Here is a 27,288-nt window from a genome sequence, read left to right as displayed (position 1 = left end):
CCCCTACCATCCCTCTGGGTCGTCCCAGTGCACCAGCCCCAAGCATCCAGTATCGTGCATCGAACCTGGACTGGCATCTCGTTTCTTACATGATATTTTACATGTTTCAATGTCATTCTCCCAAATCTTCCCACCCTCTCCCTCTCCCACAGAGTCCATAAGACTGTTCTATACAATAATCTTTTATATGCATGAAAATTTTAAAATATAAAAAGGTTTTATAGGACAATGTGCAGAGTGTGATTCCTTACTATGGAATCAAGAACTTGTTATAGATCTGTGGATCAAAATATATAAAAATGCAATGTATTTCAGATAGGTCTTGGAGGTAGGGTGGGAGATGGAGATGACTCACACAGCACTGATCAATTTTAAAGTTTACTTCCTTTTGTCAGAATATTGTTGAGATCAGACCCCTTTTAAGATGTAATAGCTAAGTCATAATATATGCACAATTTAAACACTTTGTAAATTTTACAAATGTGATTTAGGAGTGTCAAAGAATTCTCTTTGACTTTAGGTTAGTTTCTTAGCTATATGGGAGAAATTTGAAAGACCAATGATGAACAACCTGTGAATCTGTGTGTATATTTGTATTTGTGTGTGTGTATACTACCCCTTGAGGCTAGTGAAAAAAGAAAGGATGAGTAAAGTTGTACTTTGGATTATTACTAAGTTTCTAAGACTTTTAAGTTATAATGATTCAGACATGGAAAATGTGCACCTCAAATCACAAAACTAATAATTCTCTAAGCAAGAATGAGAAGGGAAAGCAATATGTATCTTGTTATATATGTGTAGTGCAGTGTGAATTTATACTTATTCTTTCATTGGTTAGAGAATCACTTGATTTAAACACATGCCTTGTTCACCCTAATTTTATTATAAATTCGCACTCAATCATATTATCATTTCTTATTCTCACAAAATCCAAAGTAAAGAGAAAGCAGTTTTCAGAGCATGCAGGACTCATTTCAGCATCACCTTCCTCTATGTTGAGCCACCTCAGATTGATTTGGTAAACTTGGAATGAGCTGAGAGATGCGCAGTTAACCAAACTAGGTCTGCTGTTTTAAACATGGTATGATTGCTGATGCTGCTGCTAAGTTGCTTCAGTCGTGTCCGACTCTGTGCAACCCCAGAGACGGCAGACCACCAGGCTCCCCTATCCCTGGGATTCTCTGGGCAAGGGAGCTGAATTTCTGGGCTGCCTTTTGAGAAGCTATCCTAGACAGACTAAGATGTCCCAGTGGGTCAGACTCTATGAACCCTTCACTTTTAAAAAGTAGAATCTTGAACAATTAGGCCCAACTTTTAGAACATGATTACCACTGGGGAGTGGTATTTGCTTCTCACAACTTCTTCATGAATACCTGTCACCTCTTATCAGAGGAGTAAGAGCTTAACACTCAATGCCATTCTTCAAACAAAAAGGCAGTTAAATTTTCCTATCCAACATATTATACCAAACAGCTAGAAGGATTTGCATACTAAATTTTTGTCCACGGTCATGTATCCAGAGTATCTCCACCTCTTAATTGATGCAGTTCAGTGCTGGATTTTTATTTCCTAAACTTTCTGGCAAATAATATGTCTTATCAAACCAATTTATCTTCTTTTAGAGCCTCTCGTTTTATCTTCTCTCTCTTTTCCTCTCTTTATTCTGTCTACTCCCCTTCTCTTTTTCTGCTTTCTTTTACTGACAAATCACACCCCTCACTCTGGCTTTATATCACTTTTTTGACTCAGTAAGCAATGATACCTAAGTTAATTACATTTTTACAGATATATAGATAGATAGATAGATATAGATATTTGGTCTCTAGATGAGAATTTTTCTGAATCTTTTCTGTTCTCCTGAGTAGTTCCTAACTCTGATCTTGTTTCTTTCATTTATTGTTTCATCAACTTCTGGTTGAATCTCAAAAGCTTTCACCTTGCCATTTGCCCAGATGCTGTGACCAGATCTGACCTGGTTTTACTTCAAGAAATAAAAGTTTAGGGTTTGTGTACTTTTTAAATTGTATGTTTAAATATATACAATTAAAAAATATGATCCGTGTAAACAAGGAGAGCACATCCACTCCTTTAGAAACAAGTGAGGTGAGGACCTAGTAAGAGGAATTAAAATAGAAATAATTAAAGGATTGCTAATAACATTTGCTTGTGGGAGACATCGTGGATTACCAAACTGATTTACAGTCATATGCCATGTTGTAGGTTAGCAAGCTATGCCTCTAGAAAAGAGACACTTAACAGAGTCAAGGAGATCCAGCATATGTAAGAGCTGAAGAACTGCTAAAACTGAAAATGAATTTTTGGCCTGTATCCTTAAATCCAGTATGCAATAAAGAGTCAATAATAATAACTGGAGAAATTATTTTAAGTTGATAGCAATTTTTTTAGACTTAATTTAGTATTAGACAACTATTCAGGCTTCAAAACAGCTTTTTCATTCTACAAGCAGCACTTTATTAGAAAAGGGTCTCAGGAATACATGGTACCTCTGCTGAATCTAAATGAGAGTAAACAAATATTTTGGCATTGCCTTTTGCTGAACAGGACTACTGGGAGTACCCATTTTTCATTGTAGGGCATGATTCTAGCTTGAGAAAGTGTGGTGTCTCTGCTCACTGTGAGAAATCACTTATTTTTGCACTCCAATTTTATGTGCCAAGTACCTGAACTGAAAATTCTATTATTATTCTATTATTATGTAAAGTTTAACTGCCCTTTCTACCATTTCATCAAGCCCTTCTTGATTAGTAAATTGTCACATTTTGGTCTTTTAAAAATTATTTTTGGTCTCAGCTTTTATTATTATTATTGTTTATTTTAAGCTACTTTGGAAAAAGAAAATATATTGTAGAATATTGGATTGTCACATTATATATGGGGCTTCCCTCTTGGCTCAGACAGTAAAGAATCTGCCTGCCATGCAGGAGACCACATTATATATAAACATATCATATATATGTAAACATATATACACACATATATATATATAAACATGTCAGAATGAATATAGAATAATTCTAAAACAAAATACAATTTTTGTTAGGCCATTATTATTATTTATGCTTTATAATAGTAACTTTGTTATAAGTTGGTGTTTGTATGCTCAGTTGTGACTGCCTCTTTGCAACCCCATGGACTGTAGCCCACCAGTTTCCTCTGTCCATAGGACTTCCCAGGCAAGAAAACAGGAGCAAGTTGCCATTTTCTTCTCCAGAGGATCCTCCTGACTGAGGGATGGAACCCAAGTCTCTTGTGCCTCCTGCATTGGCAAGTGGATTCTTTACCTCTACACCACCTGGGAAATCCCTTTGATAACACCACATTAAAGCCAGAAAGATGCTTGCTCCTTGGAAGAAAAGCTATGACAAACCTAGATAGCATTTTAAAAAGCAGAGAAATTACTTTGCTGATGAAGATCCATATAGTCAAAGCTATGGTTTTTCCAGTAGTCATGTATGGATATGAGAGCTGGACAATAAAGGCAGAGCACTGAAGAACTGATGCCTTCCAACCATGGTGGTGGAGTAGTCTTGAGAGTCCCTTGGACAACAAGGAGATCAAACAAGTCAACCCTAAAGGAAATCAACCCTGAATATTCACTGGAGGAGGCTTTCCTGGTGGCTTAGATGGTAAAGAATCTGCTTGCAATGCAGAATACCTGGGTTCAATCTCTGGGTTGGGAAGAGTCGCTGGTGAAGGGAATGGCCACCTACTCCAGTAGTTTTGCCTGGAGAATCCCATGGACAGAGGAGCCTAGCAGGCTGTATATAGTCCATGGGGTCACAAAGAGCTGGACACAACAGAGCTACTAACACAACATTCATTGGAAGGATTGATGTTGAAGCTCCAATATTTTGGCTACCTAATGCGAAGGGCTGACTCATTGGAAAAGACCTTGATGCTGAGAAAGATTGAAGGCAGGAGAAGGGGACAACAGAGGATGAGACGGCTGGATGATATCATTGACTTAATAGCTGTGAGTTTAAGCAAACTCCAGGAAATAGTAAAGGACAGGGAAGCCTGGAATGCTACAGTCCCTGGGGTCACAAAGAGTCAGATATAACTGAGTGACTGAACAACAACAAAAGTTAGAAATTTCAAAAAGACTTAAAGAACCCATTTCATAGCTTACTTTTATGTTTTGAGCAATACTCCTTTGAGTACATAGAGTTGTTTCATACAAACTAGTACGCGGTTTAAAATCCAGTCATACAAGATATGTTGAAGAACAGTAAAATTACAGCCTTGACAAGTGTAAATAGTGTTAGTCGTTCAGTCATATCTGACTCTTTGTGACCCCATGGACTGTAACCCACCAGGCTCCTCTATTCATAGAATTTCTCAGGCAAGAATACTGGAGTCGGTTGCCATTTCCTTCTCCAGAGGATCTTCCTGCCCCAGGAATCGAACTCAGGCCTCCTGCATCATAAGTAGATTCTTTACCATCTGAGCCACCAGGGAAGTCATGGCCTTGACACATTCATATAAAATGTGTATATATACACATACTTTTTTTTTCTGCATACTATGGACATAAACCTTTGGAGAATCTAAATAGAAAGGAATTGTTAAAATTTATGACTTAGGAAGATATATTTTGTGAAAATTTATCATGAGCTTTCAAACAAATCATGATTCTATTTCGTGACAATGATATATTTTAATTTATAAAATAGTCCTTTGGCTTTAAGTTTAGAAAACTTGCAGAACTATACAATGATGAAAGGGCACTGACACTTGGCACTCTTTTTAGAATTATCTTTAAATATTTATAAATCAATACTTAAAAGCTTGAGAAATTACAGATATAGAAATATGTAACTCATCAATTATTATAGAGATGTGTAATTTTTTGACAATCAAACAGGATTTGTATTCTACCCTATATGCTTTTTTATAAGATTAATTTACTTTCTTTCAATTTCACCACTAAGTGTTCTTTTTCTCCTTCTATAGACATTTTAGTGCTATTGTCCAAAAAGGCAACAAGTAATGGAGGAAGACTTTTGTTGGGAGGCAACAGTGGGCAAGTCTGCCAGTTTCAACAAGAAATTCTGCCAATTTCAGCCATTGTTTGGCCATTTAGGGAAATGCTTCAACATTCTGTATTAAAACACTGAGCAGCCTTCACATTTACCCCAGTTTGAAAGGTCACGCCTTGGAATTCAGTGAAACCTGAACAGTAAATACATTACCGAAAGCATCTTTATTCATTTATCTTTCTTTATAATGACAGTAAAGGGGTAAATATTAGGTTGACCTAAGAATAATAAGACAGTAATTAGTTTCTGAATATTTTCTCTTTGGCAATAGGTAGTGACTAACGTCTTCAGAATTTCAGCTCTGATACCTGTTGTGTACTGCACACAAAATCACAGAGTCACTATCCAGTTTTCTGTGGAAACTGGTAGAAAGAAACATTGATTCATTTAATCATTTATTCAACAGTTTTTAAGCACCTACTAATGTAGACACTTATCTAGGTGCTAGGTATCAGTAGGGAAGAAAAAAATAGAAGTGCAGTACTTGTAGAGCTTAGGGGTTAGTGTCATGGACAGAACATAAATAATAACAGAAAATATGTAAATTATAATCGATGGTTTGGCCAGATGATTGACTTTATAGTAAAAAAGCAAGGGCATGCTAAAACAGGTAAAGATGAGCAATAGGGTTGTAGTGGTGAGCAGTGTTGTAGTGTCAGTCACTCACACCTGTCCAACTCTTTGGGAACCCATGGATTGTAGCCCACAGGCTCCAGTGTCCATGGGATTCTTCAGGCAGAAATACTGGAATGAGTTGCCTTGCTCTCCTCCAGGGGATCTTCCAGACAGAGGGATTGAATCCCAGTCTCCTATATTGTAGGCAGATTCTTTACCATCTGAGCCACTGGGGAAGGGCTGTAGGTACAGGTGTAGGTTTATTTTAAACAGTGATTAGCTTAAGCCCCAAAGAACAGCTTTTATCTGAGCAAAGACTACAGGGAGGAGACAGACTTAGGCATATGGATATCTGAGGGAAAAGTGTTCTATGCTCCATAAAAGAAACTCAGATAAAATTTAATCTTATCTTAAATAATGTGTTGACCTTCCCTTAAACTTACACCAGTTGATATCAGAAGTACTAGCAAAGAAATCAACTTGTTTGGAGGTAAAGGACTCAATCAAAGAAAGAAGAGCTACTAAAATACAGACTCTAGGAACTATAGACCCACAAGTAAGAACAATTAGTGTTTTGTTTTGTTTTCATATTCTGGTGCTATAATGATGCATAAGCGATGAAGAGTAGAGAAAAGGAGACATAATAAACATTAATAGAAAGTTACTGAATTAATCCATTTAAATAAGTATTCCTTCATTAATTTTTATTATAATTTTATATCAATAAAGTAATATGATACACAATGATCTTTGTTTTATTTATTGGCCACACTGTGTGGCTTTCAGGATCTTAGTTCCCCAGCCAGTGATTGAATCTGTGCCCCCTACATTGAAAGTACAGTGTCTTAACCCCTGGACTGCCAGGGAAGTCCCTGATCTTTGTTTTTTTACCACAAATGTTAATTCCAAAGAGTTATTCAAATTGGAATTGATATACTGTGATAGCTCTCCAGATAGAAAAGCTTACATATTGCATTTACAGACTATTTCCCTCACATGATAATAAAATTATGCAACTATGTGTGGAATAAAAAAGGACAAGTGTGTGGGAAAAATGATTTAATGGTTTTGAGTAATTAGGAGCAGGGTGTTGTCTCAGTGTAAAAATCTAACTTTTTTTTTTAAAAGCACATGCTATTTCAAGACCTACATCATAGTTACACTTAATGAAATCCTCTGAGGACACACTGAGCTGGAATCTCCTGCTTCTAAGTTTGGATCCCATAAACTAAATTTATTTATCTTATTCTGGCTTCTAGCATCAGAAACTACACGCAACATTGAAAGGTTTGAACATGTAGTCTTTTATGGTCTGTATGGTACTATAACTGAGAAAATTGAGATTTTGTAGCCTTAAATACATAATCTTTTATGGTACCAGACTTGAGACAGTTGAGAATTTTGTGAACTGTGAGCTTTCAGGGTTAATCTGAAAATTTACACAATAGTGAATTTTTGGATGTTTGATTTTCACAAAAATTCTAGTACAAGCTCTTTGATTTTGGTATATTTACTTTGAAAGAAGTAGGATGGAATCTGCTTCATTAAATATGGAAAAATATAAATTTTATTATCAAAAGAGTAAGAATTCTAATCAATTTTGAACTGATAACATGGAACGCAGTATGGGAAATCCTTTTGGAAACTGTATAATTAAGGAAGTTAATTCATGTGAAGAATTCAATTAATTAAAATATTAAACAATATTTAGGAAAATTATTTTATGGATTTCACCCTTGCCAGTTTGCTCTAGACCTTAAATCTTGTTTATATCTCATTTGAAGAACTTCCTAATCAAATTAATGAGCCCATACATTCTTCAAAGCTTTATTCTTAATGATACCACTTTCTTTAACCACATTCTTTTTAGCCTAAAAAAATGAACAATTTCTGTTACACAACCATGATAGTTTGGGTGGATTTAGATGCAAAGAAACCTTTCTGTTAAAATTTAAAATGCCGAAGTTACATCAGAGCAGTAAGAAAATATTTCAGAATATCAAAACACATACAATTGTGAGCCGAGAAGAATCCATTAGATTATCCCTTATTTCAGGGTTTTTTTCTTCTAATCTATAATCCAAGGTTTCTTAAATATAATGAATATATGCAGAGTCAGAATTATATAAGTCTGACTCATAGATATATGTCAGAAAATATCTGACTCATCAGCTTTTATCATTTTAGAAAACAGCCTAGTTAAAGCATCCGTCCTGATCTTGGGACAAGATGAAAAATGGAGTGACAGCCAGCAGTATAGATTAAGAGTTAATAGGTTCTTCAGTCAGTGCTGTCTTACACTGTGCTGAGGCGGAGCTGATGTTGTCCAGACCCTGGGTCTTGTCTTGCTCACCTTTAACCTCTAACATAGGGCCTGGCATATCATGGATGCTTGCAAAACTGAAGATCATGCTGTTTAGCACGCTATTATAATAGCACCCTTAATAGCAATAATGGCACAGTCACTGAGTTAAACCACAGCTATCCTCTGACCAGATTAAATTCTGGTGTGAACAGAAATTTCCCCAAATAAAATATATTTCAGTGAGAACATATTTTAACTTGATAAGAGGAAGAGCAATTTGGGAAGGTCCTATGGGTATGTTCTTTTTTCTTAAAATGTGGAAACTTTATATCATGTCATATCTCTTTAATGTCCCCCATTCAGTCATATCTGACTTTTTGCGACCCCATGGACTGCAGCCTACCAGGTTCCTCTGTCCATGGGATTTTCCAGGCAAGAGTACTGGAGTGGGTTGCTATTTCCTTCTCCAATTTATAATAAAAAATATTTTCATATTATAATAATATGTATTATATTTACTTTAAATATATCCTCAACATACATTTAAACCACACCAGACTGCCCCTATCATCCCTCTAGAGAAATCCCTGAATAACTAGAGAATATGTGCCATTCTAATGGCTGGATGGCATTAAGATGTCAGTTCTTGTCAATTTAACTAGCAAATTCACTATAGTTCCAGTTATTATTCCAGAAGGAATTTTTGAAGAACTTTCCAAATATAAAAATCTAAATCATTATGGAGAAAAAAGAGCAAATATAGATGAATCCCCCTAAGTAGTCATTATGGTTATTTTATGTGTTAATTTGGCTAGGCTATGGTGCCCAGTTGTTTGATCAAACAACTAATCACAGCTAATCTAGATGTTGCTGTGAAGCTATTTTGTAGATATGATTAACATCTACCATCAGTCAAATTTAAGTAAAGCAGATGACCTTTGATAATGTATGTGATAAAGCCTTCCAATCATTTGAAAGCTTTAAGAGTAAATATTGAGGTTTCCTAAAGAAGAAAAAAATTTTCTTCAAGGTTTTTTCCCATGCTTGTCTTGACCATCTGCGGCCAGAAAGTAGCTGCTGAGTATTTGGTTTCGAGAAGGGTGAGGATAGGCAGGTGCAGGTGTGGGTATAGAAACAGTGAAAGGAAAAGGGAGAGAAGACAAAAAATCACCAATTGCAGATTCTACTGCTGTGTAGTTTTTCCCAGAGCAGTTTTTCATGCAGCATTGTGCTCTAGTTGATGAAAATAATCTTATAGGCCATTTGTTTCTCATTTTTTAAGTTTGTAGGTACTTATAAATGTATCTGAGGTATATGAAAAATATATACATATAATTTACTTCATTCTAGAAGAAAAGTTGTCACTTGAATTAATTAGCAAGTTTCATAAATGAGATCCAAAACTCTTACTAGATCCATCAAAAAGGGAGGTCCCTTGAAACTCACGCAGCTATATGCAAAATGTGAGCCTCTATGACATTTATCTTATGAATATAGATTAGTTGGTTTTGTACAGGAGAAAGAGTTTGTAGTTTTCATTATATTCTCAATGCGGGTCATATATCATATAATATTCAAAAACAGAATAAATTATTTTAAACTAAAACGTAAATGAATGTTAACAATCTTATTGTACAGGTATTCTTTCATCATATTTCTGAAATATAATACATAAGATAATGTAAGTGGGTACCATTAGACAGTAATAAAAGGCCCTTCAATAAAGACATTTTCTTAAAAATAAAATCACCACCAGAAACTTGGAGTTCTACAAATGACGTTTAACTTGATCATTCTAAATGTTCTTTAAATTTTGAGTTTCTACAGCTTCTATAAGTAGTCAAAACTAAAAACTTCTTGACAGACGTCTAATGTACCATATTTCACAAAGTCCACATGAGTAACATGATTAAATTTATTTGTATTATCTTAAGTTAGAGGAAACTGAGTTTGGATCTGGTGGATCATTATTGTTATTCAACTTTGTGCAACATTTGTAATAAGAGAGATCTAATACACACAAGTGCAACAAAATAGTTAGGATTCAGAATCACAGTAGACATACGTAAAAACCAGAGCTTTGTCAATGATGGCCATTTGATTTTGGGAAAACCGTTTACTTCATTGGACTTCATATGTAAAAGAAAGAAAAAAACAATAATTTCTATATAATATACATTTAAAATTATTAGCATGAAATTACCTTTTAAGTGCTCAAACTTTGTAGAAATGGTGGTTAGCAATGTCACTTTTATTAGGTTCTGGCATATATTATATGATTACAAAAGTGTGATTAGTCGAAAAACATTACAAATCACTCTTGATCACTCTCCCTGACCTATGAAGGGGCTGTATTCTAACTCTCTGTATGTTGATTGAAATAAGTTTTTGCAAAGACACAAGTTATGTCCTCAATTATTTCCTCTTGTTCACGGAAAATTTATGATGAGTACTAAAATGTGTTAAATACCTACTAAGTGCCAAGGGCTGTGCTAAACATTTTCAATGAATTGTTTATTGGATTCCTAACAAAACCTTATAAAGCAGTGTGATTATCACTTCCATTTGACACAAAAGGGAATTAAGTAGTGGTGAAGTTTGGGTTCATACGTGAGTAACCTAAAGCCAAAGTCCATCACACTTCACATCTGTAATGTGGCTCATATTTTAACTGATATTATAGCTTTTTATTTTTTTGCAACTGATAAAGGTGGCAAATAAAAAATAAAAAACTTAAAAATTAAACTCATGGAGTAACCTGGAAAGCTAAGGTTATTTACTCCATCACTGTTTTGAAAGAATTTCAATGCACTCTACACTTAATGTGGGTTGACACTGCACTGGCCTGCTGTAGGGTCAGGGGTACTGAGTGTGGCAGTGCTTGCATGGGATTTTTTGAAGAAGGTCTTCATTATCTTCATTACCTCCACCATAGTTTGGCCTCAGGACAAACAACAGGGAGGGAACACAGTTGTTGCCCATCAGCAAAAAATAAGATTAAAGATTTACAGAGCATGGCCCCGCCCATCAGAACAAGACCCAGTTTCCCCCTCAGTCAGTCTCTGCCATCAGGAAGCATCCATAAGTCTCTTATCCTTCTCCATTAGAGGGCAGACAAAATGAAAACCACAATCACAGAAATCTAACCAACTTATCACATGGATCCTAGCCTTGTCTAACTCAATGAAACTATGAGCCATGCCGTGTAGGGCCATCCAAGATGGACAGGTCATGATGGAGAGTTCTGACAAAACATGGTCCAGTGGAGAAGGGAATGCAAACTACTTCCATATTCTTGCCTTGAGAACCCCATGAACAGCATGAAAAGGCAAAAAGACAGGACACTGAAAGATGAACTCCCTAGGCCAGTAGGTATCCAATATGCTATGGGAGATCAGTGGAGAAATAACTCCAGGAAGAATGAAGACACAAAGCCACAGCCAAAACAACACTCCAGCTGTGGATGTGACTGGTGATAGAAGCAAGATCCGATGCTAAGAGCAATATTGCATAGGAACCTGGAATATTAGGTCCGTGAATCAAGGCAAATTGGAAGTGGTCAAACAGGAGACAGAAGAGTGAACACTGACATTTTAGGAATCAGTGTACTAAAATGGACTGGAATGGGTGAATTTAACTCAGATGACCATTAGATCTACTACGGTGGGCAGGAATGCCTTAGAAGAAATGGAGTAGCCATCATAGTTAACAAAAGAGTCTGAAATGCAGTACTTGGATGCAATCTCAAAAATAACAGAATTATCTCTGTTCATTTCCAAGACAAACCATTCAATATCACGGTAATCCAAGTCTATGCCCCAACCAGTAACGCTGAAGAAGCTGAGTTGAATGGTTCTATGAAGACCTACAAGACCTTTTAGAACTAACACCCCAAAAAGATGTCCTTTTCATTATAGGGGACTGGAATGCGAAAGTAAGAAGTAAAGAAATACCTGGAATAACAGGCAAATTTGGCCATGGAGTACAGAATGAAGCAGGGCAAAGGCTAATAGAGTTTTGTCAAGAGAACGTACTGGTTATAGTAAATACCCTCTTCCAACAACACAAGGGAAGATTCTACACATGGAATGACCAGATGGTCAACTCTGAAATCAGATCGATTATATTCTTTGCAGCCAAAAATGGAGAAGCTCTATACAGGCAGCAAAACCAAGACCGGAAGCTGACTATGGCTCAGATCATGAACTCCTTATTGCCAAATTCAGACTGAAATTGAAGAAAGTGAAGAAAACCACTAGACCATTCATGTATGACCTAAATAAAATTCCTTATGATTATACAATGGAAGTAAGAAATAGATTTAAGGGACTAGATCTGATAGAGTACCTGATGAACTATGGACGGAGGTTTATGACTTTGTACAGGACACAGGAATAAAGACCATCCCCATGGAAAAGAAAGGCAAAAAGCAAAATGGCTGTCTGAGGAGGCCTTACAAATAGCGGTGAAAAGAAGAGACACAAAAAGCAAAGGAGAAAAGGAAAGATATACCCATTGAATGCAGAGTTCCAGAGAATAGCAAGGAGAGATAAGAAAGCCTTCCTCAGCAATCAACGCAAAGAAATAGAGGAAAACAAATCAAAAGGAAAGACTAGAGGTCTCTTTAAGAAAATTAGAGATAGCAAGGGAACATTACATGCAAAGATGGGCTCAATAAAGGACAGAAATGGTATCGACCTAACAGAAGCAGAAAATATTAAGAAGAGGTGGCAAGAATACACAGAACTGTGCAAAAAAGATCTTCACAATCAGATATTCACTATGGTGTGATCACTCACCTAGAGGCAGGAATCCTGGAACGTGAAGTCAAGCGGGCCTTAGAAAGCATCTCTATGAACAAAGCTAGTGGAGGTGATGGAATTCCAGTCGAGGTATTTCAAATCCTAAAAGATGCTGCTGTGAAAGTGCTGCACTCAATATGCCCACAAATTTGGAAAACTCAGCAGTGGCCACAGGACTGGAAAAGACCAGTTTTCACTCCAATACCAAAGAAAGGCAATGCCAAAGAATGCTCAAACTACCGCACAATTGCACTCATCTCACACGCTAGTAAAGTAATGCTCAAAATTCTCCAAGCCAGGCTTCAGCAATACGTGAACCGTGAACTACCAGATGTTCAATCTGGTTTTAGAAAAGGCAGAGGAACCAGAAATCAAATTGCCAACATTCACTGAATCATCAAAAAAGCAAGAGAGTTCCAGAAAAGCATCTATTTCTGCTTTATTGATTATGCCAAAGCCTTTGACTGTGTGGATCACAATACTGTGGAAAATTCTGAAAGAGATGGGAATACCAGACCACCTGATCTGCCTCTTGACAAACCTATATGCAGGTGAACAAGCAACAGTTAGAACTCGACATGGAAAAATAGACTGATTCCACATTGGGAAAGGAGTCCTTCAAGGCTGTATATTGTCACCCTGCTTACTTAGCTTATAAGTAGAGTACATCATGAGAATGAATCAGAAGCTGGAATTAAGGTTGCCAGGAGAATTATCAATAACCTCAGATGTGCAGATGACATCACCCTTATGTCAGAAAGTGAAAAGGAACTGAAGAGCTTCTTGATGAAAGTGAAAGAGGAGAGTGTAAAAGATGGATTAAAATCAAAATTAAAAAAGCTAAGATGGTGGCATCTGGTCCTATCACTTCATGGCAAATAGATGGGGAAACAATGGAAACAGTGAGAGACTTTCTTTCCTTGAGCTCCAAGATCACTGCAGATGGTGACTGCAGCATTAATTTGAAAGATGCTTGCTATTTGGTAGAAAAGCTATGACCAACCTAGACAGCATATTAAGAAGCAGAGACAGTCCTTTGCCAACAAATGTCCATCTAGTCAAAGCTATGGTTTTTCCAGTAGTCATATATGAATGTGAGATTTGGACTATAAAGAAAGCTGAGCACCAAAGAATTGAAGCTTTTTAATGGTGTTGGAGAAGACTCTTGAGAATCCCTTAGCCCATAAGGAGATCAAACCAGTCCATCCTAAAGGAACTCAGCCCTGAATATTCATTGAAAGGACTGATGCTGAATCTGAAACTCCAATACTTTGGCCACCTGATGCAAAGAACTGACTCACTGGAAAAGACCCTGAAGCTGGGAAAGATTGAAGGTGGGAAGTGAAGGGGATGACAGAGGATGAGATGGTTGGATGGCATCACAGACTCAATGGACATGAGTTTGAGTAAGCTCCAGGAGTTGGTGATGGACAGGAAAGCCTGGTACGCTGCAGTCCATGGGGTTGAAAAGAGTCGGACAACCCTGAGCGACTGAGCTAACTAACTAACTACACTTAAGCTAAGATTCGAGGAACAGCATCCCTTTGCACTAGGGATGGCATGGTATCAGCCACCAATTGGAAAGGGAAGCAGAGTTGTTCAGAACATGAGTCAAGGCCTTGTTTTGCCACTTGATAACTATATGACCTTGGGCACATTACTTAGGAGCTCTGTGCTTTAGTTTGAGTTTCGTACATGCAAACAAGGATAATATTTGCTAGGGCTTTGAGATGAAAGGAGTTTATACATTAGTAATTAATAATGTCTATGGCACATAGCAAACCCTCAAAGAAATTAGCTAAGTCAGTAGCAGCAAGCCACCCTTTAAAATGGAGTTCTCTTGTACGAGTGCAGTGTGCACAGGTCACCTTCTCCTGACTTTGGGAGGGAATGCTGTAGCAGGGAAGGCAGATCCCCCTGTTGGAGGCTGTAGCAGAGGAAGCAGACTCTCCTGTAGGAATATTAAGATAGATTCATCCAATAACGAAGGCTTCCTCTTATGGCGCAGCAGTAAAGAATCTGCCCGCTGATGCTGAAGACTCCATTTGGATCCCTGAGTTGCGAAGATTCCCTGGAGGAGGGCATGGCTACCCACTTCAGTATTCTAGACTGGGAAATCCATGGACAAAGGAGCCTGGTGAGCAACAGTCCATGAGTTCCAAGAGTTGGACACTACTTAGCAACTAAACAACAACAAAATCCATCAATGCATACTTCATTCAATAACACATCCTCATCTTACAATGTCAAGGATCAGAAAGCAAAGCAACCTAACAATAAATATATGTATTTACTCAAGTAAACCTTACAATTTCAAGATATTTTAGTTAACTGAGACTTTAATAAAATTTTGTTTAACACATTTAGAATGTAGCAATGTCTTTACTAAATATGATATGATTGTGGTCTAAAACATACTCCATTCCAGGGAATTGCTTCAAACAACAACTATATCTAAATTTCTAAAGCACAACTACAAAAGTTATATTTTTGCCTTAGCTAATAAAGTTTACTGTCATGTCATAAAAAAAGGTTTGAAACCAAAACAATTTCATTGAAATGATTTTTAAAAGAAATATGTAAATTGATTAATAAAATATTTAAGCCTGTTACCCTAATGTTAGGTTCGCATTATCTAATAAAATCAAATCTCCTATTTTGCCTCATATTTGAAATGAACACAATTGAGGAAAAAAAGATCAACAATTTTGTATTGCTGGCATTCTTTTCCCAGAGTTTTAATCCTCCTTATTTTCTGCTATCACATTATTTATTCTTCTCTAGTACTTAGTGAAGTTCCAATTTTCTCTTCAAATTATCCTTGGAAGGGAAGCAAAATTGAGGTTCATACACAGATATCTGCATAATAATTGGTGTCAGGTTAACTAATGGTTATGGGTTCAAACTAATACTCATCTGTAAAATGTATCAAATCAGTGCATGGATTTAAGACAAATTAACTTAGTTTCCATTGATAAAGCAAGTCTGTGTGCTCATGAATATGCTAACGACCCCCCAGTGACTCGGCTGGAAGGAGAGGGACAGACACCTTGTAAACCTTCTAGCTGCTATTTCACTATACCACTTGTTCTCGTGACTATGGTTTCTGAGAAGCACAATCGGGCCTGAGTTAACCTAAGTCGGAATAGAGAAATAATGACAGATTTATACAAAAGTTTATGCCATATTAACATTTTTTATTTAAAAAATATGTTCCATGTTAAGAAGGATAAGATTTCTCTGAAAACTGGGCTCCATCCAACAACTGCAATAAGGTATAAAACCTTAATACCACAGGGTTGGGTTGGTTAATTGTTTATTTAGATTTAGATTGGGTTGAGTTTTTGTCCTAGTAATTGGTTGTAAGGGAGAAAGCATATGATACATTTAATTAAACCATGAAGGAAGAAAAAGATTAAAACTTGATTTGTATTTAAAAAAATACACCCCTTTGACCATTTTTGCAAGCAATTATATATTGTGTTAGTTTTGCATGATACTGTCTTTTTTAAGTAAAGAAATTTAAGGGAAAAAAAGGAAGAAATATGTTCTGGTAAAGTATTTGCAACTTATCTGATAATAATACCAGTAACCTAATAATCATAGAACCTAACTCTGTCACAGACAATGATTCCATTTTATTTTTTAATATTAAAAAGACTTTTATTGGGTCTTTAAAATCCATTTATTCATTTTTTGTAAATAACATTAAAGTTAAAAACTAATTTTATTTTAAGGTAACTCAAATATGAAAAATACAGATTACTTAATTTAATCTAATTTAATGAACAATATTGTAATTCAAATTAGATATGAAAAGATAATAATCTGGATTTATTGAGGATGGAAAGTTAAAGCTGTTTAAGCTGGAATGACAATAGTATGTATAAAAGAATATCTTATTATTTAAATGGGTTTTGTTGATTTAATTATCATATATCTAATCATATGTTCTTTTTCCTTAAATCACACTAGATCAATATTTACAAATTTGTAAAATTTGTAAAATTGTAAAATTCCAAATTTTACAATTAAATGTATTCTATATTATGCAATTTTATACTAGTTAAGTCTATATAGCTTCAAAATTATATACCAACTTATAAGTAGATAAACTAAAATTAAGGTATGAAAACTATCCAGTTACTTTGAGTTGCATAACTATGGATTGATGAAAGAATTTGGGAGGCATGATTGTCCATGTGAATAAATGGGAAAGTGTGTGAGATATCGCATTAGTATGCAGATCCTGTGTCTCTGGTAAACTTTTATTTTCTATTTAACTGCATCAGAGCATTTTCTGGTATTATATGAGAGAATTTCTTAAATTTAATAGTGCAACAGCAACATGGTAGTAGTAATTTGGTAGAAAAAGAAAGATTTCCTAAGAAATTATAGACATTTATATAGTGCATCCCTAGACATCAAAACCAAACACAGGCAAATCTTTTAAACAAGTATATATTGACTTTCCATCTTAAGTTCATTCTCTGAAAGTCTGATTAAGTCAAGAACTAACAGATGCTACAAGTCTGACTCTCTAAGTGTCTGTCTTTAACACCACTGCAATGATATATCTCATGTTTATGGGTTAAAAGCTTCTCTGAATCGTAAACAAAGATAAGGAATGAAACCAATGACTTCAAATAATGTTCTTTAAATATATTTGTTTTCTGAAATGTTGACCATTATCATGGTATCTCTAAAAACAGAATTCTGTTTTTCAAGTTGTGTTCAATGTCATACATAAACAAGTTTTGTATAGTAAATGCATATTTTGATCTTTAAAGTATTTTGTTAATTGTTCTATAGCAATCACTAAGGCAAGTCTTAAAAATTAAGTAACTCTCAAACTCTCAAATTGGAGGTAAAGGTTGGAAAAAATATTGCTATAATTGTTTCAGATATGATCTAAAATAGAAATATGTAATAATACTATTAACTGAATTTTGATTAGATTTTACATGTTTATCAAATAATTTTTCCATGCTAACATAGAGCTTATAAGGTAAACTTCTTGTTCTGATATTATTTGAATTTTTTACTGAAGTAAATATCTGTTATGCATAAAAGAATGATAAAATATGTACAAGTGAATCTGAAGGTTCTCATACGTGTTGACTCAATTTAAAGTTCACTATATCCTAGGCATCACCAATGAGAAAATTACATACACCTTGGCCATTCATTTAGCGTAGTCTTAAAATTACAGACCCAAGTCTGATTTCTTTTTAATATTTTGTGATTCATTTTTTTTCAAAGTGAATGAAAGATCTTATGTATTCTAGAAGTTTACATATTTTATCTAACAAAATTATATTTTGGCATGTGTCAAGATGGAGACTTGTAGCAATAACCAAAAGCATATTCTTAAAGACACCCAAATATTGCAGGTAAAACATATTTTAGCTCACATTACCCATGTAATTTCTCAACTCTATATTTTATCTTACATATTTAGAACTGGCATTAGATTCTGTGCGTTTATTTTATGATCTAATAGGGTAATATCATCCAGAAAAATAAATTAATTCTTTATGGCTGAAAGCATGTGTCAGTGCTCTGATATTTCTTTACAATGAAAGAAAGCAAACTGTAGAATATAATAACATGAATTCTTATTTCAAATTTTCAATGATTTTCTCAAATAATAAGCCTTTGCCAAAAGATCCACAATATTCATTCCTGAATATTCCACACTATTATTTGAAAATAAAAATTATAAATCATTATAATTGTTACCAAAAATAAGCTATTCAAGAAAATTATGGGGTTTTGGTTAGCAATTAGAGATTATAGAATTTGAGGAAGTTTCTTATTATAAAATATGATATTAATTTTATGTAACACCTCCTTCTAAGAAAATAAACTAAAAGAACTGCTATTTTTAGGTTTTGTTACTATCCCATGACATTGGGTTAGGCATTTAATGTGTTCTTTCCATTTCCTCCCCTAATTATCTAATGGCTATTTACAAAGTTACATTCAAAAACAATATCCATTTCCACAAATGTGTCAGAGAACTTAGTACAATTAATGAATGACAGGAGATAGGAAACCAGTCATAATATTTTTTAAAGAATCACAAAAACAAGACTTAATTGAAGTTTCCATTATTTGGAGAAATATATGGAAGAATTGAGTAGAAACTTATAAAGGAATTACTCAGAATGAGTTGGTGGTCCACTGTTAATGTGCCTGATATGGATGATTAAGTACAGAATTTCTCCATGGAAAGACATTTTGCAGATTTATCATTTCATTTGGGTATGAAAATATACTAAAATTATGTCAATCAATATAATTTGAACCCAAATCTGACATCTAATTTTCCTCAGCAATAAATTTGTCATGTCTCTATACAAACATCTTATAAAGTAGACACTCGTTTCTTAAACTGTCCAATTGTCTGTACTGTTGAAAGAAGCATTAACAGATGTTTCATCTCGACATTTCAGTAAGTTCTATCCTAGAAATTATTTTTTTTAAAACACACTTTAATTTCTCTTTAACAATCTGATATACCCAATTGGGAAATCTTTGCTATTTTCTTTGTTATCTCAATATCACACCCTCCCAAAAAAGCTTGCAGAGGGTTATCAGACAAATGGAAGCAACACATTCTATTACTTCTTAGCTATAAAAAGCTTTGAAATTAGAAATACCAACATTTTCTCAACCCTAGTTGTTTTTTTTCCTCTGTTGCCCACCCCATGATCCAACACAGCGGAAACAGTTCAGGGTTAATAAAAGAGATTTAAACACATCTGGCAACAGCGAACAATGAAAATTCCATTAGTTCAGTAGTTCGAGATGTATGTGTAAATAGAGGTAGAAGGCAAATAGAAGACAAATATAATAAATCCAAAGTTATTACTTTTCCTTAGATTCTCCATTGTGTTTAACAGCAGAGTGAGTGAGGCTCCAAGATCCCCATAAGTATTCTCTCATCCCCTTTTTAAAACAGTGATTATATGGAAAGTTTAAAGACTCTTGGTGGGGGAAAAATGTTTTCCAGCTGTCAAAATTTAAGCTTAGCTAATAGTAGAGCTAATTTTAAAAGGCATTGTTCCCTGATTAAGATATTTGTTCAGAAGTATGCCTTTAAATCCATTTAGATGTTTTATTACTTCCCAAATTTATTTTCTAGAATAGCACTGTACATAATATTATCTAGTAGTAACAGGTATTGTGTACATCTTGGGGAGATATACTGTCGTTTTTCTAACACATGAAGTAAATGAAAATTGTTTAAACATAATTTCAATGTCACTAGCTGAGTTCTATAGTAAAAACATTGTCAAACGACTTGAGAATACTACTCTGAATAAATATATTTATTTTGAATAATGCACTTACCCAGAACAGCTCCTAAGGAAATTCTTGGTGAACTATTCTTAGGATGGAATTTGATTTTCTGAGATTCCGCAGAGGAAATGTACCCCCAGGCAAGGTGGGGAAGGGTGAAAGCCTTGCAATATGATCCTGGAGGCAGAGTGAGGTCCAGTTAGCAGAGCTTGGTGATCCTAAGGCAGGAGGTGACACTCTGCTGGAGAGACTGTTGTTCTGAGTGGACTGGAAGAGTTGTCACATTGTATGTGCTCAGCAGCAGAAGGGAAACATCAGAGCTTCCTGTTACATCACTCTGACCCCGCCTGCAGTTAGTGTTAGGTTACTTTCTTTCTCAAATGGCATACCCCAGGAAAGCAGTACTCCTTTTTTATTCTGAGACAGGAGCAAGAAGCAGCCTGAACAGCCACACATCATATGCTGTATGAACACATTGTTACCAGCAAAAGCTGGCTGGATTTCACCTTGACTGAGTTCTGTTAGAACTTGTCAAACAGAGCTGCCTATGGTTTGAAGGAAATCTGAATATAGTATTCTGCTCAAAGAATTAAAGGAGTTAGGGAGTGTGTGTGTGTGTGTGTGTTGAATTATACTTTACAAAGCATCGAGGGAATGTTTTACTGTAACATATCTTTCTTCATAGAGGAACACAGAAAAGTAATAACTATTTTTCCATCATAATTAGTTCTGTGATCTAATTCTTGTTAATTTGGACCTCGATAATCAGAGCTATTCCCTCATCAGTTTTCCACAATTAAATGATGAAACTCTTTCCTGCAGGTTTTTTTTTTAACATTTTTAAAATTTTGTTCATGACATAGGAATATGTTCCAACCAGAACCATTGTGTGTGTATGTGTTGTGTATCTATAGATATACATATATAATTATTTTTCAGTATATATGAATATATATTTTAGAGAAAGTAACCTTGAGAACACTTATACATGTAAATGTTTGCACATATTTTAAAATATTTGACTTATCACCTATGAAGTAAAAAAGTAATTAATACCTTGTACCTCAAAATAACCTTAACAAAAATGCAGATAGTTTATACATATAAATTTTGAAACAAGGTAAATTATGTAACATAATTTTACATTTTACAAAAAGGTTTACCTCAAAACGTAATTTTATTCTAAAATGTGTTTAATAAATCATTGGAAGTTATCAGGGAAGAAAGCTTTAAATGTGAAATGTACTTTTTTAAACAATATAGTATGTGTGAAATACAACAATAGTTATAATTTCTGAAACCTAAACTGCACTAAAAGTCACTTGCTTTGTATGGATATCAATTTTCTCATCTGTAAACTAGAAGAGATATATCAAATAATATCTAAAATTCCTATATTTTTAACATTTTCAATCAACAAATTAGGTAACATTTAGAAATAGAGATGGTATCATGATGATTTCTCAATTCTGAATAAATTTGAGATCAGAGGCACTGAAACATTGGTATGTTACTGCAATTCCAGAACAAAATGAGATGCTCAAATTCCTTGTAGAATTAACAAAAGACCAGGCAATATAAATTAAAGAAGATTCACGTTTTTTAAACAGTATGTTCCTGCTGACATTTTTATTACTTGGATCCGCAGAAGAAACTTATTACGTAATTGCTGATTTTATGATCAATAGGATCAAGGTCAGTAAAAATAAACACATATAAATATGATATGTACTAATCTCTATCAAATTATAGTTATAAAGCTTATAAGAAACTAACTTATGCCTATTTAGTTATTGGGAGATAGAAAATAACCAGAGGTTGAAAGGTTGTAGAATATCATTATTTGCAGTTAGGGCTTGGTTTTGCTTTGCTTTGGGAGGCTGCATTTTGAGTAATTTATTTCAGGCCGTGATAAAAAATAGTCCAAGTTGCAGACTATGACTGACTCCACAAACAGTGGTTCTTTAATCAGAATACTGACGTGGATATTGTCAGGAGAAAGTTTTCCTGAATTCTGCTGTGGAGTGAATACATTGTTCAGGGAACCACTAAGAAGACAGGAAAAGCACTAGGATTAGACCAAGAAACAAGAAATTCCAGTCCTGGTTCTGATATTTTCTAGTGCAGCCTTTGACAAAATTTGTCTTGCTGTTCCCATCTTAAAATTCATAGCAAAATAAAACACTAGACTTTATTATGTGCCTCAGTGATCACTGTGCATGTCATCTCAACACTCATTCTTGGTTTATCATCTGACTCCTAGAAAGAGATCAATATATAGTTTTTGAATTTAACTTATGAAGAACTAAAACTTTTGCCAATAAGTTTGCAGATGGTAATTATTTTCCCTCAAGATTCACTGTTCATTTGCCCACTAGTAAACTCTAGTGAATGAAAAAACATCTATGCTGTAAATTTATGTCCTAAAATACTGAAACTATTACTCTTTCTCTTCTAGTTTACATCAAGTTCTATACGAAATAGGAAGGCTAATAGAGATCATAGCATTTATATTTAAATTATTGGTCAGGCATGCTTATACTCCATGATGTCCCTTGGATAATTTTTATTAGTTATCATTTAAAAGCCTCACTTAGAAATAACAGATAAACTGCACACTTTTAATCAAATTCTTCAGAGTTGCTGTTTTATAAATTCCAGTTGAATGGCAAGAGGACTTTCAGAGAGCCACTCTGGGTATGAAGGGACAGGCGGAAATATGGATCTTCACACTGAAACATGACATAAATATTTGGAAAAATGCACTAGAACAAAATGAAGATATTTAAATAATCAATGAGGTAATTCTTTGCCAGTGAGACATGAATCAATATATTAATTTAGCCCTATGCATTGTATTTATTTATAAAATATTTTTCCAGAACATATGTTTAATAACACTTGCAATCATTTAATTTCTAGTGATCAAACCTATATTTTGAGCTAGATACTGTACTAGTTGTGTTGCGGAATTAAGAAAAAATAGGATGTATTCTGTTGTCTAGTTGTTTACAGCACAGATTGTGTAGCACATGAAGAATCAAGTGCTGTATTCTCTTCAATTTGCAGCTAATGCTACCAACATAGTCTAGATGAAACCATGCCGAGCACTATCAATAAAGTTTTCTATAGAACTCAGGAATGACATCCAGTGAAGAATGGCATATATAATAGTAATTAATCATGCTTGTCCATTTCAGAATCCTACAAGAGAGATTGTGCTTACATTTTTGGTTCCATGGAAGGCTCACAAGAGCAATGGTCCTTGAGTAAGGAGTACTAATTACCACTTGAAATGCACTTTGACTGACACTCAGGAGGAGGCTATCTAAAAATCTCTGGATTACTGTTTATTTTATTTTACTCACTTAGTCATGTTAGACCAAAAATGTGGTTTGGTTTGAACTGACCACTTATTTTGAAATGGTGTGGCTACTGCCTTGGAGCATAGTTCTGCCCAACAAAACAAAACAAAACATTGTTAAACAAGACGTGTTACGGACAGACTGTCCCTGGTAAGAGTGTAAGAAAGAACTTTAAAAATTATTTCTATGAAGTTTTTCAGGTATTATGTTGTAAATTAATAATTCCTCTGTGTTCTCAATTGTCTGAAAGTCATTGCTTACAGTTAAATAATTTATGCATCAGCAATTATGTATACTATGTTTTGTTAAAAATGCACCAATAATTTGAGGAGAAACACACAATTTCTATAAACTTAAAATAAAAGCAATCCTAATAGGGAAGTAAGTTGACATGACCTTCTATTATTTTACCTAAGTTGCTCAGCATTTTTCAACTTATTTTATTGCTGAATGAACTGCAGGTAGTTAAAGGACCCAGGACTGATGGCAGGGCCATTGAGAGTGAATATGCTATTTTCCATTATTAAAACCAAAGCGCTGATTTCATTCTAACTGTACACATAAGTTATCAATAAATCAATGTTGCTTTTAAAATATTTACTATAAATACAAATTTCAAAGGAGCAGAAAACTTTAAATTTGAAGTGAGTACCGTGACATCAGGTCCATACATATACGTATAATTAAAACTATTTTGCATCACCGACTCGATGGACGTGAGTCTGAGTGAACTCCGGGAGTTGGTGATGGACAGGGAGGCCTGGCTGCTGCGATTCATGGGGTCGCAAAGAGTCGGACACGACTGAGCGACTGAACTGAATTGAACTGAACTGAACTAGCTTTTACATTGGAGAAGGAAATGGCAACCCACTCCAGTGTTCTTGCCTGGAGAATCCCAGGGACGGGGCAGCCTGGTGGGCTGCCGTCTATGGGGTCGCATAGAGTCGGACACGACTGAAGTGACTTAGCAGCAGCAGCAGCAGCTTATTACATACTATTTCTCTTAGTATTTTATAATGTGTTTTCCCAACAAAGGCAAACATATCAATTATAATTAGCTAACAACTTGCCTATTCTTTTCATTGATTCTTATGAAGTTCTGATGGATTTGGATCTTGCAAGGAATTCAGGATTTTGAGTGTTTGAGCCTCTCCTCCTCTAAAAGGGCTGCCTGTTGATAAAAGAGCTAACAATAGCAAATGAGCTATGTCATGGACTAATTAAAAATTAATTTAAAAATACAACAAATTCATAAATGCTCACAAAATGAACTTCCTAAGGGTGAAATTCCCTGATCAGGGTGATCATATACCCCAGTTTTCTAGGGCAGTTCCAGTTTATATTTTATGCTTGAAAGTGTCCTGGTTTGGATGAAAAATTATGTACAGTCACCCTAGCAATACTTGTCCATATTGCTGGTACAAAATACTAAGAGTGAGTAATTTGTCTGGGAAACAGAAATGGCTTTTCCCAGAAGAGTTTAAAATAGTTTTTATTTCTAGGATAGCATTAGTTGGCATTGAGAAAGATGCCCTTTTCATTACTGGATATTTATTGTGAATTTATTCTGAAAAGCTCTTTATTTGCTATCAATCTTCATTGTGAAAATAATAAATGATTTATTTAACTTTGTGTTTACTCATGTTGACCTAAGCAGCATTTGATTAACAGATCACATCTTTACAGTTTGGTTAAAAATTTAATCAAGTTCTAAGAATGCCAAATACAATGAAGGTTTTCCCAGCACAGATTATTTTATTCAGCTATTATCATATTTATATAACTTCTAAAATTATTAGCAAGTTATATTTTCTTTTCAATAATTTATTCATGTTTAATATCACTATATTATATACAGTGAAAACTCTTAAATATAAAGGAATGTAGAACTATATGTTGTGCTGTGCTTAGTCACTTAGTCGTGTCCAGCTCTTGCCACCCTATGGACTGTAGCCCACGAGGCTCCTCCATTCATAGAATTTTCCAGGCAAGAATACTGGAGTGGGTTGCCATGCCCTCCTCCAGGGGATCGTCACAACCCAGGGATCGAACCCAGGTCTCCTGCATTGTAGGCAGATTCTTTACAGTCTGAATAAACAGGGAAGCCCAGAACTATATATAATGCATATATTAAAGAAGAATATAGTGTATTTGCCTAAGAATTCTTAGCACCTTTGAGAAAGTATTGTTTTTTAATAGTGTTGAGGAGTTGGGAATCTACAGTCTTATCCTGCCATCTAGTGTTAAGCATCCTCAAATTGCCAAAGTTGCTCTCAGTGAAATAAAAAAAAATGAAATTATTATTGGCTTTTTTCGTGAAATCAGAATCTCAATAACAAGGGAATATTCCTAAGAAAACATTCTGATGCACATGATGGCTAGAGTTATAATGGGTAGGTACTTAGTGTGTACTATACAATTAAGGTATCATTTTATATACAGTGAAAAGAATATGTCCTTCATACACTATTTAGATGCAAAGGCAAAAGAGTCATTAAACGTTGAAACAATATAAATGAAATATTTCAAATTAAAACGACCCACTACCTTTTGTCTTCCAATGAATGTACGTACCACATACACGTGACATATATATATATATTTAAACATTTGAAATGATCTAAAGCTAGACAGCTCTGAACCTATGGCTAGGTTAAAGTGGATTAACTCCTATCTGATCAGGAATACAAATCACATTTTCAAAATCTCAAAACAGAGTAACAAGTGTCACATTTGATAAACAAGGACCTCACTATATTTAAGCATAAAAAATCTTTGTTTTACCACTATGTGTTAGGAAAAAAACATCAGCAATTAATTGATCATAAACCTACTCTGGCTTAATTCAGCTGACATTTGAGACACAGTGTTTGGGAGCATATTAATTACCCCTGAGATATATCTCTCTAAACAGTTATGTCATCAGAAAGCAAAGTTTCCGAAGTAGAGCCATCCATTTGGATGCTAATTGATTTTCATATTAACTGATCATCTGCTATGTGCCCAGCATTTGGATAGATACTGGGAGTACAAAGCTTGATAATAGGGACATGGTCTCTGCTCTCAAGAATTTACTTTGTATCTTCAGGTAGACAGTTATTAATAGAAAAACACTTATTTTTATTCATATTGCTCAGCTACTCAGATTGGTAAAAGGCAGTATGTTCAATGACTGAAACAGACCCAGGGCTGAGTAGATAGGAAGGGAGGGATAGAGGGTGGACATATTTTTTGTAGAAGAGCGTTTTCTGAAGGTAATAATTACTCTGGAACCTAAAATTCAAGAAATAGGAGATATTCCACAAATTAGAAAGGAGTCTGTTCTCCATAGGGTCCAAGAACAGATCTTGAGGGAGGGATTTGAGCTCCCATAACTTACTGAAATGGAGAAGGAAATGGCAACCACTCCAGTACTCTTGCCTGGAAAATCCCATGGACTGAGAAGCCTAGTATGCTACAGTCCATGGGGTTGCAAACTTACTGAAAAGCATTAAAGAAGGGAATGAAGCAGGATTGGAAGAAGAATGAGGTGAGCAAGCATGCGGTCTCAGGTAAAATCTGGATTTGGCCTAATGCATAGGACAAGGGCTTTGGAGTGTAAATTGCATGTAAGATTTGTCCTCTCTTGATGCACAGGAGTTTGTCTTTCATAGCTTCTTTTCAGTCCTTGTATGAGCCACTCTCAGAGAAGGCAATGGCACCCTACTCCAGTACTCTTGCCTGGAAAATCCCATGGACAGAGGAGCCTGGCAGGCTGTAGTCCATGGGGTTGCTAAGAGTCGGGCACGACTGAGCGACTTCGCTTTCACTTTTCACTTTCATGCATTGGAGAA

General features: G+C 35.0%; 1 protein-coding gene across 2 annotated transcripts in view; it reads right to left on the bottom strand.

Moving 5' to 3' along the window:
• The window catches only part of CALCRL (calcitonin receptor-like), a 126,968-nt gene extending 106,572 nt beyond the window's left edge, over positions 1–20,396 (bottom strand). Inside the window, exon 1 of one of the 2 annotated variants that reach the window (XM_010859729.1) lies at positions 20,142–20,396. The gene's annotated coding sequence lies outside the window, so the exon portion shown is untranslated. The remainder of the gene's footprint in view (positions 1–20,141) is intronic. The other variant, XM_010859728.1, reaches the window with a different exon arrangement.
• Between the last annotated feature and the right edge of the window lie 6,892 nt (positions 20,397–27,288).

The sequence above is a fragment of the Bison bison genome, unplaced genomic scaffold, assembly GCF_000754665.1.
Source record: "Bison bison bison isolate TAMUID 2011002044 unplaced genomic scaffold, Bison_UMD1.0 scf7180017864459, whole genome shotgun sequence".
NCBI classification, from domain to species: domain Eukaryota; kingdom Metazoa; phylum Chordata; class Mammalia; order Artiodactyla; family Bovidae; genus Bison; species Bison bison.
This window is presented reverse-complemented; position numbering and strand designations above follow the sequence as displayed.